This window comes from Saimiri boliviensis, chromosome 2 (assembly GCF_048565385.1).
Source record: "Saimiri boliviensis isolate mSaiBol1 chromosome 2, mSaiBol1.pri, whole genome shotgun sequence".
NCBI classification, from domain to species: Eukaryota; Metazoa; Chordata; class Mammalia; order Primates; family Cebidae; genus Saimiri; species Saimiri boliviensis.
The window spans coordinates 73,313,826-73,332,645 of record NC_133450.1 but is presented as its reverse complement, the minus strand read 5'-3'; positions in this window follow the sequence as shown (position 1 = coordinate 73,332,645).

Genomic DNA, 18,820 nt, shown 5'->3' with positions numbered 1-18,820 from the left:
CATAGCTGAAGAAACCTTGGCCATTTATAAGAGGAGTAAAAAATCACATTGCAAAGGGCATAAATATGGGAAGGATAAATGTTTGAGGCTGGATGGATTAAAGACTTAAACATAAGACGTAACACCATAAAAACCCTAGAAGAAAATCTCGGCAAAACCATTCAGGACATAGGCGTAGGCAAGGACTTCATGACCAAAACACCAAAAGCATTGGCAACAAAAGCCAAAATAGACAAATGGGACCTAATCAAACTCCACAGCTTATGCACGGCAAAAGAAACAGTTATTAGAGTGAATCAGCAACCAACAGAATGGGAAAAAATTTTTGCAGTTTACCCATCTGACAAAGGGCTGATATCCAGAATTTACAAAGAACTAACACAGATCTACAAGAAAAAAACAAACAAGCCCATTCAAAAGTGGGCAAAGGATATGAACAGACACTTTACAAAAGAAGACATACAGGAGGCCGACAAACATACGAAAAAATGCTCATCATCACTGGTCATTAGAGAAATGCAAATCAAAACCACATTGAGATGCCATCTCACACCAGTTAGAATGGCGATCATTAAAAAATCTGGAGACAACAGATGCTGGAGAGGATGTGGAGAAATAGGAACACTTTTACACTGTTGGTGGGAGTGTGAATTAGTTCAACCATTGTGGAAGACAGTGTGGCGATTCCTTAAGGACCTAGAAATAGAAATTCCATTTGACCCAGCAATCCCATTACTGGGTATATATTCAAAGGATTATAAATTGTTCTACTATAAGGACACATGCACACGAATGTTCATTGCAGCACTGTTCACAATAGCAAAGACCTGGAACCAACGTAAATGCCCATTGATGATAGACTGGACAGGGAAAATATAGTACATATACACCATGGAATATTATGCAGCCATCAAAAACCATGAGTTTGTGTCCTTTGTAGGAACATGGATGAACCTTGAAACCATCATTCTCAGCAAACTGACACAAGAGCAGAAAATCAAACACCACATATTCTTACTCATAGATGGGTGTTGAACAATGAGAACACATGGACACAGGGAGGGAGCACTACACACGGGGGTCTGTTGGGGGGAAATGGGGGAGGGATTGGGGATGGGGAGGTGGGGAGAGATAGCATGGGGAAAAATGCCAGATATAGGTGAAGGGGAGGAAGGCAGCAAGTCACACTACCATGTGTGTACCTATGCAACAATCTTGCGTGTTCTTCACATGTACCCCAAAACCTAAAATGCAATAAATAAATTTAAAAAAAGTTTGAGGCCATTCAATGATCTTTCTGAGTTTCAGGGAACTTAGCGATTCTTAAGCTTATTCATGGAATTTAGTTCTGTGGGTACCAGCAGACTTCAGAGTTTATGTTCCACTCCTCTGTGAACAATATATTGAAGTAGGGCACAGCAGATATGCTAAAAATATTACAATAATCAGTTATTTTTGCAGAAGAGTATAAAAATTCATACGAGAATAAAAAACAATACAAAGGACAAAAATGAAAAAAAAAATACAAAGGACCAAAAAGAAATAAGAAATTATAGTAAAAAGAAAAGAAAAGTCAGAGTAATAAATCCAAACATATCCATAATAACAAAAAAGTAAACTAAATTTATCTATAGAAAGAGAGAGAGAGAGAGAGAGAGAGAGAGAGAGAGAGAGAGAGAGAAAGGATCTGAGTTAAATAAAAGAAAATATAAAAAGAAAACTTCACTTATAGATAGTATTTAATATACATAGTTAAAAGAGTATAAGGTATTTTCCAAAACTGTGGAAAATATATATCAGATAAAAATAGAATGTATTTGTATAAAACTATTAATATATGCTAAAAATTAATATGAAATGTAATTCATAGGACAGAGTGATATATTTCACATAAATAAGATACAGCATGCTAAGAAGGTATAATAAGCATAAACCTTTATGCAGATAACAACACAGTGCAAAAATATAAAGCAAAACTTTACGAAATGCAAGGAAAAAAGTGACCAATACATAACCATGGTGATGTTAACATTTTTTTCAGAAATAGAAATAACGATAAACATAAAACTGGAAGATTTGACTAACACAATAAGCTGAATAAAACACACAGAGATTATATAATATTTATATACATGCACATATACATGGATATACACACACAAACACATATAGATACAAAAATATTTAACAAATTAATTTTGGTGCATTGAATATGTATGTAATATTAAATGGACCAAAATAAATTTGGCCTTGGGGTTCTTGGACACACACATGCACACCCATACACACATATATATTCAATGGATCAAAATAAATTATGTTAAAACACTTATTGAACCTTTTCAATATTTTTAATATGTAATGAGTAATAAAGGAAACCTCCAAATTTTTTAAAAAGCATGTCAATTACAGATTTTATTCACTGACCATAGTGATCATTCTACCCAATTAAAAAGTATACAGCTAAATTATCTTCAACTTAATTTTATTGTCTCTCTTATGAAACCAATTTATCTGAGGACAAAAAATGTCTTATAATTCTGTATTCCCTGATTTCCTGTTTCAATCAAAACAGTGCTGAGGTTCTAAGTTGATGCTCAAAATATTTCTTATTACAATGTTCAAATGCATGAATAGTAATGTTTCAGATTAGTTTGTCTGCATGTTTTACGTAGAGTGTGACCAGATATAGTTGTAGTCTTTCAGAGCTTATCTTAAAGCTGTAGGGACTTACTATGGTGAGAAACTTAGGTTTTGGCATTTGAGCCCTATGATGATTATTTTTCACTTGGCTAGGTTACCATGCCCAGTTATTCAATCAAATGTGAATCTCAGTGTTGCTGTGAATGTGTTTGGATAACATTGACAATCACTTCACTTTAAATAAAGATGAATACCTTTTATAATGTGGGTGGGCCTTGTCCAATCAGTTGAAGACCTCACAAACAAGAGCTGAAGTTTATTGGAGAAGAATAATGCCTTAGTTTCCAGCCTGCTCGTCTATCCTGTGGGTTTCAGACTTGCCAGTCCTCACCATGGCAAGGGCCAGTTCCTTGAAATAAATAAAGTGTGTGTGTGTGTGTGTGTGTGTGTGTGTGTGTGTGTGTGATATTGATTCTGTCTCCCTGAAAAAACCTGGCAGATACAGATCCAATCCTCTTTCAGGTATCTCTCTTTCTAAACCTCTAGCTGGGAGTCAACACACTGGAGCAGGAACAGCATGGTCTTAGGAGTTGCATTTTCCTGGGTTTGAATATTGATCACACTACCAACAAGCCACATGGCTATATACAAGTCACTTACACTTCCTGAGGCTAGTTTCTCCATGAACAAATTGGAAATAATAATCTTCCCTGTAGATTTTTGAGTAAATAAGGAAAATTAACATAATGTATATGAAAGTGATATTATGTTTGGGGTTCAAGAACTCTTCATTTTTTAACCTTAAAATCTGCTGTGAGCTTGGCTTCAATATATACAACTCTTTGTATTGGAGTATTTGGAAAGTTAGGATATGAGATAAAAAGGACATTGCATGGGAGGGCTGCTGCTTTACATTCATGTGATGCAAAACCTAAAATCTGGATAGCCATCATTCCGTGATATGGTAGGATTTGTTTCCAGCATATGGAATTAAAAGAAAGCATGTGTTGCAGCTAGTTTTCAGAATTCTCAAAAATGTTTTCCAAACAATGGAATGAAATTGCTCTTATAAAGTCACCACCATCTATGGAGCAATTAATATACATAATAAACATTTTCAATCTATATTTCATCACAAGGCAACATAAGTTGCCTGAAGCACTATGTGCATTTGCACTCACCAGGCTGGGACGTTTGGAAAAGCTGTGAAAGTCTACGTGATTGAGTCTACTCTGAAATGTTTGGGAAATGCAGCTAAGTAGGTAGAATGCAGGTCAACAAAACAGAATCCTTTCTTCTCAGTACCTAGGAAAGAGGTAGCTTGGTCTATGTAGGCAGGACAGCAGAGAGAAAAGATGGTCAAGTGAGAGATGAAAGTTTATTGTTTGTGTTTTGCTTTGATTTTGATTTCTGAGAAAAGATTTCTGAAACTGCAAAGGGAGGGTCCAGCCATGATCAAGCAGCAGCAAAGCAGGTGAAACCTGGCCACACTGTTGCTGGAAAAGCTCAGTGTCAGGCTATACCAATAGCCACCTAACTCACAAAGAAGGTATTCCTTCAACCCAATAAAGACCACTGTCATTCAAACCCCTACAGATGGCCTTGTGTCAAGTCACATGCAAATAACATGACTTGGGTGAAAATGCTGGGTGTGGGTTTAAGGAACTTGAAATAAGATGTCAATGGTTTAGAGTTCAAATTCTATACCTACCCAATACCAGATCATGACATGGGCCAGAGACATGGTCCTCGAGTCTTGGTTTCCTCAAATATAGCACAAGAACAATGATCTTAAGAGGAAATGGCAAAAGTGCTAAACTGTAATGCATGTACCATAAATGAAAGTGTTCCAGGGACAACTTGGCGGGAATTTAGAAAGCATAAGGGCACTACCTCGTGGGGAAATATACCATTCCTGAACTTATGGCCATTTTGCAGGCAGATTTTAAAATATGGGTTGGGTATGGACAGATGAATTTGGGAGACCTGGGACACAGAAGACCATGCACTGAAGCCTGGCATTTGGATGATACCTAGCAATTAGAAGTGACCTCTTCTGATGCTCAAGTTGGAGAAGGAAACTAATAGGAAGTGTGTGGGTCTGAGAAAGTGAGAGAAGACTGAATCATCACAGCCTTGAATGGTGGACTGAATTCCTGAGCAGGATCATGGCCATATATTGTATCATCTCTCCACTCCCTGTGTCTGTCAAGTTCCTTGTCCACTTTGGGGCCCAGGTGAATTGAGTACACAAGGAGAATGATTGGAGTGAATGCTGAAAAGCAACAAGCCTAGCTTCACTATCAGGGGTGAAGGAGGAGGAGTCATTAACTACTTTGAAGAGCAAGCTGTGTGTGTGTGAAATTGAGCTTAGGAGGGTCCAGTATGAATAAGAAGCCATTCCTGCTGGGTGGAGGATGCTGAGTCGAAATCACACTGCCATTCACTCAAAGATGAATTGGTTAAACTCTTCCCGAGCCCTGGAAACCATGGAAAGAGATTTTGTGCCTCTCATCTTATGCTAAAATGTAGGTTATATTGTTAGAATATACTCCTAAAAATTAACAATTAGCCCAGTCTTTAAAATCAATAGCAGAATTTAGCCTTAAAACTCAGGATTTTTAAGAGCTTTAAATGACTCAATCACACTGCACCTCGGTTTCTCCTTCTGTAAACCTGGAGTATTGGGGGTGGGAATCAGTCATTTGAAAGCAGGGATTCAGGGAATTCAGTCTAAATCTATAACCTGCTGTGTCTTGCGTTCAGTCATTGATGATCACAAATCACCCTCAAACTCAGCGACTTGAAACGATATTTATGATTGTTCTCAATTCTATAAGGTAGTTGAGTGGCTCTTCGGATCTCAGCTGTGCCTACCCAAGCATGGACTGTCAGCTGCAGGTTGGGGTCAGCCAGCTGTCAGCTGGGTTAGAACGGCGTCAGCTAGGACAACTGGGGCATCCTGGTTCTGCTCAATGTATCTTATTCCTTAGCAGGCTGGCCTGACCATGTTCTCAGGGCAATTGTACAGGAGGAAGGAGGAAGCAGAGTTGGGTAAGTGCATTTGAAAAATCTGGCCTTACTTCTAATGTTCTAATATCCCGTTGTCAAAATATGTCCTAAAGCTTAAGTCTAGAAATGAGTCCACTCATGGAAAGAGGGTACTGCAAAGTTATACAGCAAAGGGCATTCTTTCTTGAGGTAGAGAAGCAGCATGATCAATCTACCACAGTCACATTGAGCGAATTTCTTGCCCCACCAACCCTCCCTTGCCCTCTACCCTCAGGACAGTGTTCCACGTCCTAGTTTCCCATTATGGAGACTGCATCATGTGAAAAGGGCTAGAAACATATGAGACATTGCTGTTCTTCTGATTATTGTAGTTACAATAAACAGTTTCTTTACTCTTTTACTTCCCACATCTTTGTCCTGGAAGATAGCATTGAAATTGAAATTATACTTGCCAAACTCTTCTCAGTAACAGGAAATGTAGAAAATAAAAGGGATTCTATGAGCTGGTGTAACAAAGCCAAGGCCCTGGGCATGACTGTGTTTGTGTCAGTATGTATGGCTCTGAGCTTGTTGGGGGCTTGCATTTGAGCCGCCTGTGTATGTATGTGTGTGCATGTCATATGCCACACATTACTGATGCCTTTTATCTCTCCCTTTATGTGAGTGGTTATAATTCAATGGCCACTGCAATGCAGCTGTCAGCACCATCATCTGATGAACAAAGCCATATTTTGCAGCTATGGCATGATGTAACCGGAACACAATATTTGCTTATGTATGAACCCACACCCCTCTTTTGACCATAGCAACTAGGCATTATTTGCAAAATTAAAAACATAAATTGCACAAGCAACTGTAGTGAGTTGCACTGAATAAGTCCATGGCTGGAGCCAGAAATATGTTATAACTGACTAATAGTAATGAATCAAGCCCTCTGAAGAAAAACTGAGCAGTTACAGAGTTTGAAATTTCTGTCATATGTTTATTTGCTTCATCAGAGTTTGGTAGCTCTGGGAGGGTCTGGTCATCTTGAGTTTCAACCTAGGAAAGAGACCTCAGCCTTGGATGGCCAGAGCCACTTACAGGGACATTGCATTCATGGAATTAGAATTGCTGAGACTCTGAAGGCAGGCAGATCCGAGTGATGTTTCAGCATTTCAGTAACTATCATTTGGATCTATTTGAGTTCCAGGTGTCAAAAGGGGATAAAGATTTGTACCCAATAGTGAACATGAGATCATGCTTAATTCTAGTGTGTTCTAGACAAATGCTTTGCTTACCCACTAAAGATGTATTTTCTGAGCACCACATGTTAGACACTACCCCATATTTTTTCTAAACCTTTTGTATCACCTACAACCAATTATAGAAGGTGCAAAGCCTTATAATCACATTTCCATCTACTCTTGCTGCTAGAAGGAGCTGATCAACCAATTATAAAGAATAAAATATAAACGGAAGTCTATTCAATGGTTCCCAGGAAAGAGAATTCTCTCTCGATAAAATTAGATTCATGAGGAGAGCTCTTCATCATCACCCTGGTCATCTCTTGCTTTCTATCTTTGACTGCGTTCATGTGAAGATATGATACTTAGAACTGTTGTAGCCATCTTGGAACAATGAGGCAACAAGCCTAGCCATAAAGAAGCCCATCGTGCTGAACATGGTAGAGATAGGGATGAAACATATTGGGTTTCTGGTGATCTCACTGAGCTGGCAAACCAATATTGGAACAACCTATCTGAAAATTTTCTGATAAAGAGCAAATTATTTCTGGCTTAACCCACTGCTTATTACCTACAGACAATGACATTACTAACCAGTGTAATCTACTGTGTCATAGGTAGCTTATCAGGTTCATGGCAGTAAGCAAAGCATTCACATTCTCTGCCTTCGTGGGAGCTCCAGGCCTGTAGGAGATACAGATGCTGTGGAGAATGGACAAAAGTTTGAGGTAAGATAGACAGGGATGTCTTCAAGCAAGGTCTTGTGATCTATGGTAATTATTTTGAACTTTATCCCCAGTAAAACAGGAACACATTGAAGCATTTGAAGCAGACCAGCAGCTTGATTTGATATTCTATAGTAAGTCAGATGATTCTTACTGAAAACACTGTGGCATTTAAAATCCAAGCAGAAAATAAATAAGCATCCTCTCTATAACCACACTACATGAAAAGGACAAGGGCCTCTTGGAGGACTTCCTATAACAGGCGTCCCCAAACTTTTTACACAGGGGGCCAGTTCACTGTCCCTCTGACTGTTGGAGGGCCGCCACATACTGTGCTCCTCTCACTGACCACCAATGAAAGAGGTGCCCCTTCCTGAAGTGCAGTGGGGGGCAGGATAAATGGCCTCAGGGGGCCGCATGCGGCCCGTGGGCCATAGTTTGGGGATGCCTGTCCTATAAGATGCCAGGTACAGAGAGCTGCGGCAACATGCATTCAACCCCAGCACTGCACTAGACAGACTGAAGGCATCTGCAAGCATCATAGAAGTGGACTCAACATTTACAGACTACAAGAGAGCTAGAGTGATCCCTGATAAACACTATCTCTGATGAGTAATCAAAGTCAAAATCAACAGTGATAACTCATATTGATAGCATGCACCTTTGATAAGATATGATGAGAATGACATTCTATCTCTGTGCCTCCTCCCCTAAGTCCACAGCCCTAGTCTATTCATGAGAAAAACATCAGACAAATCCTACCTAGGGACATTCTACAAGATATCTGACCAGTAATTATCAAAACTGTCAAGGTCATCAAAGATAAGGAAAGTCAAAGAAACTGTCACAGCCAAGAGGTACTTAAGAAGTTATGATGATGAAATAAAATGTGGTATCTTGGATGTTATCCTGAAACATGGAAAAGGCATGAGGAAAATATTAGAAAATTTTAATTAAATATAGAGGTTAGTTAACAATAGTACATCAATATTGGCTCATTAATTGTAACAAATTTACTTTACTAATGCAAAATGTTAATAATAGAAAAAACCAGGTGTGAGCTATACAAGAACTCTCTGTACTATCTTTGCAACAATTCTGTAAAATTAAGGCTCCCCTAACATAAACATTTGATTAATTTTTTTAAAAAAAGCAATGTGAGCAACTAGACAAAGGAGGAAATTGTAAAATAATTATTGAATTTTTGTCAGAATTTATACAATTCAGAAGACAATGGAATGGCATTTTTAAATTCTGAAAGAAAAAGCAAATCAACCTAAAATTCCATATTCGTAAAAAATACTCTTCAAAAGTGAAGGTGAAATAAAGACAGAAGGATAAATATCCCTATCAATGGAACAGAATAGGCAAACCACAAATAAATATACACATATTTCATCAATTGATTTTCAACAAAGATCCTAGGGGAAAAAGGATAGCTTTTTCAACAAATGGTGCTCAAACAACTTTAAAATTTAGGATAAGGGGTGGAAATGGTGTTTTTCTCACATCAAAAGCAAAATTAAATTGCGTCAGATCATATAAGTCAATGTAAACTACAAAACTATAAAACTTCTAGAAAGTATAAAAAATTATTTGCAAACAAAAAAGGCAAAGAATTCACTGATAGGATACAAAAAGCACATACAATAAAATTTAAAATTAATAATTTAAAAACCCTTCTGTTTGAAAGAAATCATTAAGAAAATAAAAAGGTAAGGTTCACTCTGAGAGAAAATATTTACAATACATATATCCGACAAAAGACTAGTATGCAGACAATACAAAGATCACCTACAACTAAATTATGATAAAGCAACTAACTTGCTTCAAAAATGGGGTACAAGTTTTGAACAGATATTTCATAAAAGAAACTATATCACATATAGAGATCTAACATGCACATGAAAAGAAACTCAACAACATTAATCATAAGGGAAATGCAAATTAAAACTACAAAGAGATACCACAGCACACACACTAGAATTGCTGAAATGTAAAAGAGACAATGCCAAATGTTGGTGAGGACATGGAACGACTGGAGTGTTCATAGACTGAGAAAACATTTTTTAAGTTTCTTACAATGTTAAACACACACTTATGTGCAGATCCTATTTTCCAATTTATGCAAGAGAAGTGAAAACATTAGTCCACTCAAAGACTTTTTCAATACATTTATAACAACGTTATTGTGAAGCAATCAAAACCCAGAAATAATTCATGTGTCCATCAACCACTGAATGAATAAATAAATTGTGATATATCCATACAAGAATATTACTCAGTAACAAAAAGGAACAATATACTGATACATGAAGCTTTAGATAAGGATAAGGATATGTATCCTTTGTTCATGCATCCTTTGGATAAGGATATATGAACCTTAAATTTCAAACCTTAGAAAAGGCTTTGGGTAAGGATAAAGATATGTATCCTATGTTCATGTATCCTTTGGATAAGGATACATGAGCCTTAGTAAAGGTTCCTTCCAGTGGCAGGAATTGGACCTGTGTCTGCCTAGGGCAGAATGAGTCAATTGAAAAGATGTATGAGAGAATTTTGAAGTGGCAAAAATGTTCTTATTATTATAGTGGTGATTACATTGGTTTATTTTTTCTCAAGCCTCACTAAATTGTGCTTAAAATAAATGCATTTTTACATGCAAATTATACCTCAATAAAGTAATTCAAAATTATATTGGGTCCAGATTGTGGAGATCCTTGCACGTCAGAATATAACCTCTGTGATCACGGAACAGTTTTATTTATTGCTGTTTATTCAGAACCTTGAGTAGTGTCTGCCACACATGAGATACTGAGTGCATGTTTGTTGAATGCATAGATGAGTGAATGAATTGCTGAAGGAATCTCAGGGAAGGGATTTTGAGCTCTTGCTGTAAAATTATTCCTGTTTTTCTCTTTTGTGAAATGACATCATCAGATTGTGTTTTCAATATAGGGCAGGATGACTGTGTGGCAGGTGGATTTTAGAGGCTGTATGTAGTGTGGGTGCATCACTGAAACTGACAAGAGAACACAGGTGCTGTCTGCCCCTGGGTAGCACCATGCTATTTTATTCTTTGAAAAGGACTCACAGAAATATAGGCTTTTATCCCAACAGAAGGAAAAATGAGAATGGTCTCATATGTCCTGCCAGGATGCTTCCTAAAACTGAATGAAAGATGAGAAGATGGCAATGTGGGAAGAAAAGGAATAGGAAACGTGTTCCTTCAAATTCTAAATGAACTGTTAACATGATCTTCTCCTTCCCTTCCCCCTGGATCTTGAGTAATGTGGTCAGAAGGCTGATGACTCTGGAGAAACATGACCCTTAAGGAGGAAGCACACACTCTCTCTCTCTCTCTCTCTCTCTCTCTCACTCACTCACTCTCTGGCTGATTACACTGAACATTGCTATTAGAACTTTCTTTCCAGATGCAAATTCAAAACTTTGGCCACCTCAGCTTCACCTTTAAGAGAAACTGTGTTATTGCCTTCATAACTGGAAGCAGCAAATCAGAAGTTAGGAAGAAGGCACATTGACAATGATTGATGCCCAAGGTTTTCTTCTGATTCGCTGATTAAGCTCATCAATCTATATGCAGAAGATGTGTCCAAGGCAAATGGAGGCAACCAGCCTTAACGGATCTGGCTGTCAGAACTAAAAGGAAAAGGAGACTCTCGGCTTGGTGGTGCACAGAAAATACAGGGAAAAAGTAAAGTTCACTGGGAGAATGTTTATTTTCAAGTAAGAGAAGCCCTAGGGACAAACGATGCCCCCAGGAGGAGCTATGAGTGTCCTTGTTGAAGAATTAGAGAAGTGAGGAATGAATGATCCCCTAGAGAATCCAAAAGGTTTGCCAAGTTTCTTCTTGGGAAACTGGAAGATCTCCAGAGAGTTCAGGGACAGACTCTTAACCTTCCTTGTTTGCTGATTAATTCCTTCTCAGACTATTAAATATAAGACTCATCTTCTGAAAGCAGCTTTTGCAAACATAGTTTCCCTCAGACCTGCCACCTTCATCACCTAAAAGCCTGGCTTAGGAAACCCTTCTCTACACCTGCACTGGTTCCTGTCCCTCCCTTTCCAACAGCACTGTTCCCTTGTGTTGGGGTTTCCTGTTCTTTTGTTTGTTTGTCTATTAGATTTTGGGCTTTTTGAGGATAAGGACCTTGTTTTGCTCATTACTCTATTGTGAACATTAAAGTGATTCCCACGATAGGGGTGCTTGTGGCCATTTGGCAAATTGTATTTTGGAGGCTTCTCCATAGTTAACGGCTGTGAATAGGTCTTGATGATGGATTGTTCCTAGATACTTCTCCAGCCTCCATTATTGCTGCCCCCACCATCCTTGTTTCCGAAGGTTGCTGTAACCAATGATCACAAACTGGGTGGCTTAAACCAACAGATGTTTATTCTCTCATAGTTCTGAATGCTGCATGTCTGAAATCAAAGTGTCCTCAGGGCCTCACTCTCTCCAAAGGCTCTAGGGGAGAATCTCTCCTTGCCTCTTCCATCTTCTGGTGGCTCCAGGCATTCTTCGGCTTGTGGCTTCCTCTCTCCCATCCCTGCCTTAACACAGCATTTTCTTCTTTGTAACAGTGTCTTCTTTTCTTTCTAAGTACAACTTGTTACTGGATTTAGGGTCCACCCTAATCCAAATAACCTCATTTCATGATCCATACCTTAATTAAATTTGTAAAGGTGTTTGTTCCAAATATGGTTATAATCTGAGGTTCTCAGTGGGTGTATTTTTTCAGGAGTTCACCATCCAACCCACTACTCTCCCTTATCAGCAGAGTAAGATGGTTCCATCCTTCTCAGCCATGTGGTTTGGCCAGCACAGATCCCAATTGTGAGCTCACATGAGTTTAAGACAACCTGCACGTTCTGTCATTTGGCCAACATAATTAGTCCAGACCAGAGAGGATCACATGACACTGTTCACGCCAAGCAGTGGCAACAAGAGACAATTCCAATTGATCTTTATGGGAAGCAGATTATTTTGTTTTCATTCAAAATGTGGAGGAAAACCTGTAGCCCTGGAAGTTTCTATCAGCCATATTGGACTATGAAGAAAGAACTTACAGAAGAATGGACCCAGGAGGCACAGGCTAAAGATGGAGGGGAGAGGAGGGAAGGAGAGAACAGAGAAGGGAAATGGAACAAGAGAGAATAAAAAAGCCAAGTCCTGGCCACATCATTCATTGTGGTCTGGGATAAAAGCTCATTTGATTTGTAACTAAACAGGTTACCAGGGTTACTCAACTAATAAATAAACCATCTTTTTGTATTAACCCAGTTCAAGTTAAGTGTTTTGTTACTTGCAATTGAAGAATGCTAATTTATACAAACTTTTGGGGGGAAAGTTAGCTCAAGGTATGGACTGTTGCAGAAGGTTACAGTGAAACTGGCTATGTCTGCTCATTCACTTAATCTTCTTTTATAACATTGGTCACAGACTTTATTTTTAAAATTAATGCTAACAATTTTAAGTGAGTTGCAAATCCCTGGAGTGGTGCTATTAATAACTTACATTCATTTCTCTTTCATTTATCTCTGTGTTTGTTCCATAATCAGTTCCACAGACACTGGAGGCATTTTTAAGGTCTCACATCATTTGAAAAGTTTTTGCTGAAATCAGTGAAACTAACATTTAAGCCATTTCTACCATGTGCCTTGCATGTGGCTGAATGTTTTTAATAGACAATCTCGGATCCTTTACAAAGCCACCTTAGGTATGAGGTGCAACTCTGCTCATATTGGCAGGTGTGGGAACTGATGCTGAGAATAGTTCATTGATGTGCTAGGACAGTATGGTTGATATTTGATGGATCTAGGAAACCAGCTTAGGTTCACACCACCTCAAATCCTATCTGTAAATCAGCCACGGAGCCAAGTAGCAAAGATGTGCTCACAGTTCTCAGTGAGCTTAAAGATTAACTGGGACTATTAATCAATATATATTATGCATATACTATGCAATCTAATCCAATGAAAGAGCACTATCCCATAGATCATAAAATACGGTGTCTTGGCTTGGTGACAGATCCACAGTTGTGCTTCAAGCATCTTGAAATCACCTAAAGTTGTCTATACATTTTGTGGATGAGTGCAAGTGTACATTTTTTAGGGAGACTATTTACAGCTTTCTGTATACTCTGTAAGTTTCTTTTGCCCCCAGATATTACAGATCAAGATAGACTTCAAACGGAGAAGTTCAAGGTGATCTTTAGATAGTTGATGTTAATCAGAATCAAGATTCTGGTTAAGAAATGAATACCGGGGAACTTTCTTATATGTGCTAACATCTCACAGAAAGAGAAATTCAAGTGATCTGGAAAAGTTATCTAGGGATGGTTGTCATGGAAGACAGCTAGTGGAAGGAAGGCAGCTTGAGGGTGAAAATGTGAAAGGATTGTGGAGAGATTCGTAGTGTGTGGATATTCCTGGAGTTCAGGATTAAACTTTCCAGTTCAAGCGAAAAGAAAAGGAAGACTTTCAGTTGCTGAAATAGCAAATAATTCACTTGGGGAAGGGAAGAGTGAGCTCTAGAACCTTTATAATTTATAAAGGGCTAAATTTCTATTTTTCTTGTCAGTCCAACAAAACATTGACTTGATCTAGAAGAAATATTTGGTAAATTAAGATGAATGAGCTAGTACTTCCTTTTTGAATGAAAATATGAATTTGTAGGAAATTGTCTTCATTCATTTTAATGTACAATTAACAAACATAAAAATCACCCTGATGCATTGCCATGTCTTTCTCCAAAGCATCTGTTCCCGGGCCCCCCTCTTCCTTACTACCATGCACACATCCCTCAGGTCCTTGCCTGCTCACAGACGGGCTCTCAGAGCCTTCTAGTTGGTTTTCCCACGTTCATTCCTCTACCAATCCAAGCCGAACTTGAAATCACACGTGAATGCACAAGAGATGGCAACTTCCACAAAGATAAAAGAAATGGACTTCCATAATGCTTGAGTTTCTTTTCTTTCTTTCCTGTTTTTGAGACAAAATCTCGCTCTGTTGCCCAGGCTAGAGGGCAATGGCTCGATCTTGGCTCACTGCAACCTCTGCCTCCCGGGTTCAAGTGATTCTCCCTGCCTCAGCCTCCTGAGTAGCTGGGATTACAGATGCCCCCTACCGCACCTGGCTTATTTTTGTATTTTTAGTAGAGATGGGGTTTTGCCGTGTTATCTAGGCTGGTCTCAAATTCCTGACCTCAGGTGATCCTCCCACCTTGGCCTCTCAAAGTGCTTGGATTACAGGCGTGAACCACTGCTCCTGGCCCGATGCTACGGTTTCAGAATCTGCCCTCTGTGCTCTTCTTACTATAAGCAAACCATTCCCTTACATACAGTTCTGCAGTAGACATAGGTCTGTCTTCCAACAGAATCCTAAATCTTTGGCCTGGTTTACTGGGCCCTGTAGGTCTATCCTGGCTTCCCTATGATTTCTCCTCTGTATACACCTAGGGGCACCCTCTATGCCTTAACTGCTTCCAAGAAGGCTGGGGTAAGATTAAGCAGGATGCCACATATAAGGGGCAACACTTGGTTTCAGTAGGCAGTGGAGCTGTTGAAGCTGTTGGTCTCTTTGTTGTCTTTTCTCAGAGCTCAGGGAAATACCAATATAAATGACTCTTTGGTCTGGACTTTGGTTATTTTTATTTCAATTCCTATTCTACCTACTTATTATTATTATTGCTGTTTTATATATTTGTGATTTACTTTTATATTCTTTCTGTTGTCTTTGGCAACTTCCACTGGCACATATCAAAGAAATAATTACCTGCCCTGTGACTAATACACGATGGCTGAGATTAAAAGGATATTCTTGCTGACAGTCTTTAAGCACTGTGCCTTTATATCTCTTTATATCTTCATATCTTTACTGTGTCTTTATATCTCTGCTGCATGAGAGCTGGTCATGTCTTTGAGGATTATAGCTAAAGTAATAAGTAAGGAGAAAGCCCACGAGTGGACATCATAAAGAGAATAGAAAGCATACAAGCACTTTTGTGAGCAGCTACTCTACATTCAGTGTAAGATAAGCATTATGTTTGATTGCCATCACAATGCTACAGGGTCAATACCATTATTACACATGTTTTATTGATGATGAGACAGAGGTTTAAAGATGGAGAATTTGGAAGGGCAAAGTGAAAGAGAGACAAAAGCAGAAGGTAGCTGAAGGTCAGCCTTGATAGGGGCCACTTTAACTGAGCATCACAAACTTGGAAAGCATCCCCTTAGTAATTCACCAGGCTACATGCTGGTACTAAAGCATTTTCCAACTGGCTTAACACGCTCTCTAACACACCAGTAAAATATCACTTGGCCTCTCTCACCAGGTCTTAACCTTTCAGCTTCACGGCCAGTTCCCTGATTTACACTTACTGATTTTCATGGGGGCTCACCCTTTCTCTGACCTAATGGCCTGCCTATAGCCCGTTCCACCGACAAAGGGATATTCTGGGGCCTAGGGTTTACTAGGAAACTGATCTCAGATGTCAGGGCTGATTTATAAGGACTACTTTAAAGTAATAATGGGTCTCCTTTCTTATCTCCCCATTCCTCTCTCTCCACTCCAGGGCCCTTCCCCATCCTTCTGGTGCTGCTAAGTTAATCTTCCTTAACCACAGCTCTCTCTCTCTCTTTGTGTGTGTGTGTGTGTGTGTGTGTGTGTGTGTGTGTGTGTGTGTATCTTCCTCTTCTCTTTTCTTTAATTGACCAAGAAACTCTTTGCCTACTATCAAATCAGTCTTAACAATTCTGATGACCTGCTCAATCAGAATTCTGTTAATTCTACTTCTTTCCAAGGCTTGCCTGGTTTATTATCATCTAAACTGTTCTGTCCATTAGGGTGGCCACTATTTAAATTAATAAAAATTATATAGAGTGCAATACTATTCTATAGTACTATTCCTTAATACTCCATTTCTTAATTGCACCAGCCATGTTTCAAGGGCTTGATGGCCACACATGGCTAGTGGCTACCATATTGGACAATAAAAAACAGAAAATTTCTTATTCAAGAAAGTTTTATTGGATTGTGCTGTCCTAAATCCTCTTTCCAAACTGTAGGAACCTTCCAAATAGAGTTCAGAGTGATCATCAGCACGTACGGGTTAAGTTTCAGTTTGTTCACCATGGCAGTGGAAGTTTTTCTGCTGGTTTACAAACTACTTTTCTAAATTGCATTTGAGTTAAAATGTCTGGCTTTCGAGGGTGCTGGTTTGGGGACACCATGGGAGCTGGGGGCATTCAATATGAGCATCTCTCACTCTCTGGTGCCCACAGCTGCCTCTGACATCTCTTACAATTTATTTTCTCACCTGTGAGCTGGCTTCCAGAGGTACTCTAAAACCTGGTCAAACTTTATTAGTTTCATACAGAGGAAGGGAAAACAATTTTGCATGGCACAGTTTTACTTTGTTTTTCCTCTCTGATCTGCCATTTCTTTCCCTCAGCCATCCACCTGCTCTTCCTAGTTTCTCTCTAATTTTCCTTTTTCTCAAATAAGCTCCTCTACACATACATTGTACATATTGTTCCAGAAGGTGGCAAGTTGTGTCCTCATGAAATTATACCTATTTATGGAAGTTATAGCTATGTTTTCACTTCCTATAATAACCATCTCTTCATTCATTTCTGCCTTTACCCATTGATTCATTCATTAATTCATTTGACAAATATTTTTGAGCATCTGTGTTCCAGCCTTGTGGTTTTTCTGCATTTATGCATTCCCTGACCTTGTACTCCAGTAAAAAAAAATAGATATGCTGAATACCAATATTAAAAATTAGCACAACTATTCAAGTGTAGTAAGTGCTAAGAATTAAGACAACGAGTTGATGGTGTAATAGGAGAACATATCCTGGTCAGGGGGTTGAGGAAGTGTCATCGTGGAGGCTGCTGGGAGTCAGGAGAGCATCTGGAAGAGGAGGGTGGGGAGGCACAGAGCAAGCACTGCATACAGGGAAGCAGCACTTGTGTCAGGAGGGAGCACATATCTTTCAAAGAACTTGCAGAAGACCAGAGTGGCTACAAGGCACAGAGCAAGGACACAGATGAAGGAGCAAGTGACTCTAACAATATCACGTGTAAACTAGGATGATCATAATATTTATCATTCCAACAGAAATACTTGAGATAGCAAATACAGGTGCTATTAATGATTGTGCTGGGATAGCAGGCATAGACTGGGATTGTACTGGGCAAAATGGAGTGTGCAGTCATACCTCTTTACATGAAGAGGGAGAAGTCACTGGGTCATTTAAACCCTAGGAGTGGCGTGCTCAGATTTGCATTAGAAAACAATCTCTCTGCTTCCAATGCATTGCTGGAATGGAGGACAGCAAGAACAAATGCAACAAAAAGACTGTCACTCAGGGAGGGGTGGAGGAGTCAGGAGGTAGTTAAGAGGTGGAAAGGAAAATCTACACCTTTGGAGTCTGACATGTGGGGGACTAGGGGAAGCGGTGTATCCAGGAGACCTCTGTGGGAGGCGTTGGGAGCAGATGGGCCATGGTGGGGGCTGGCCAACAGAGTGGTAAATGGTGGATGTTTGGGATGTCAATGACACTGCCACCTTGACCTGAATACCTATGGCTTCTTGCAGCTTCTTCATTCGCCCCCCAACCTGTGTCTTCAACACCAGATTTTCTGACTAGTTACCATAGCTCCCACTACCTTCCACATATACAGTTATGATTTGTGAGATATTTTTAAAAATGAAACTCATATTGGATACATTTAATAGAGTACACATCTGTCAAACAACATTTTTTTAAAGAGAAAAATCAATAATAAGTCAATAGAAGCAAAGCTGTTTTTCTCCTATACAAACAGTTCGATGGCATGGAAGTGGGCAAAATTAGCATTCTAGCGATAGCATCTTGAATTATAGAGTGCTGAGCAGCTCATCCCACGGAACCTTGTAATTTAGAGTTCTTTCTTTTTCAGTGTTGTTTTTGGTCCTGGCTTCTAGTTTTCTTTTATTTGGAATTAGTCATCAGATTGACTGTCTTTCCTGGCATTGTTTACAAGGGCTCCAGCTCCTAGCATGAAGCAGATTCATGCAGCACACTGCATTTGGGTCTTAAATCAATCACAGACTGAGAAAGTGCACATCATTCCAAGCAGCTCATTTAATATTTTATCAAGAAAATGTAATTAGGATTTTCTGAAAACAAGTTTCTACATAATC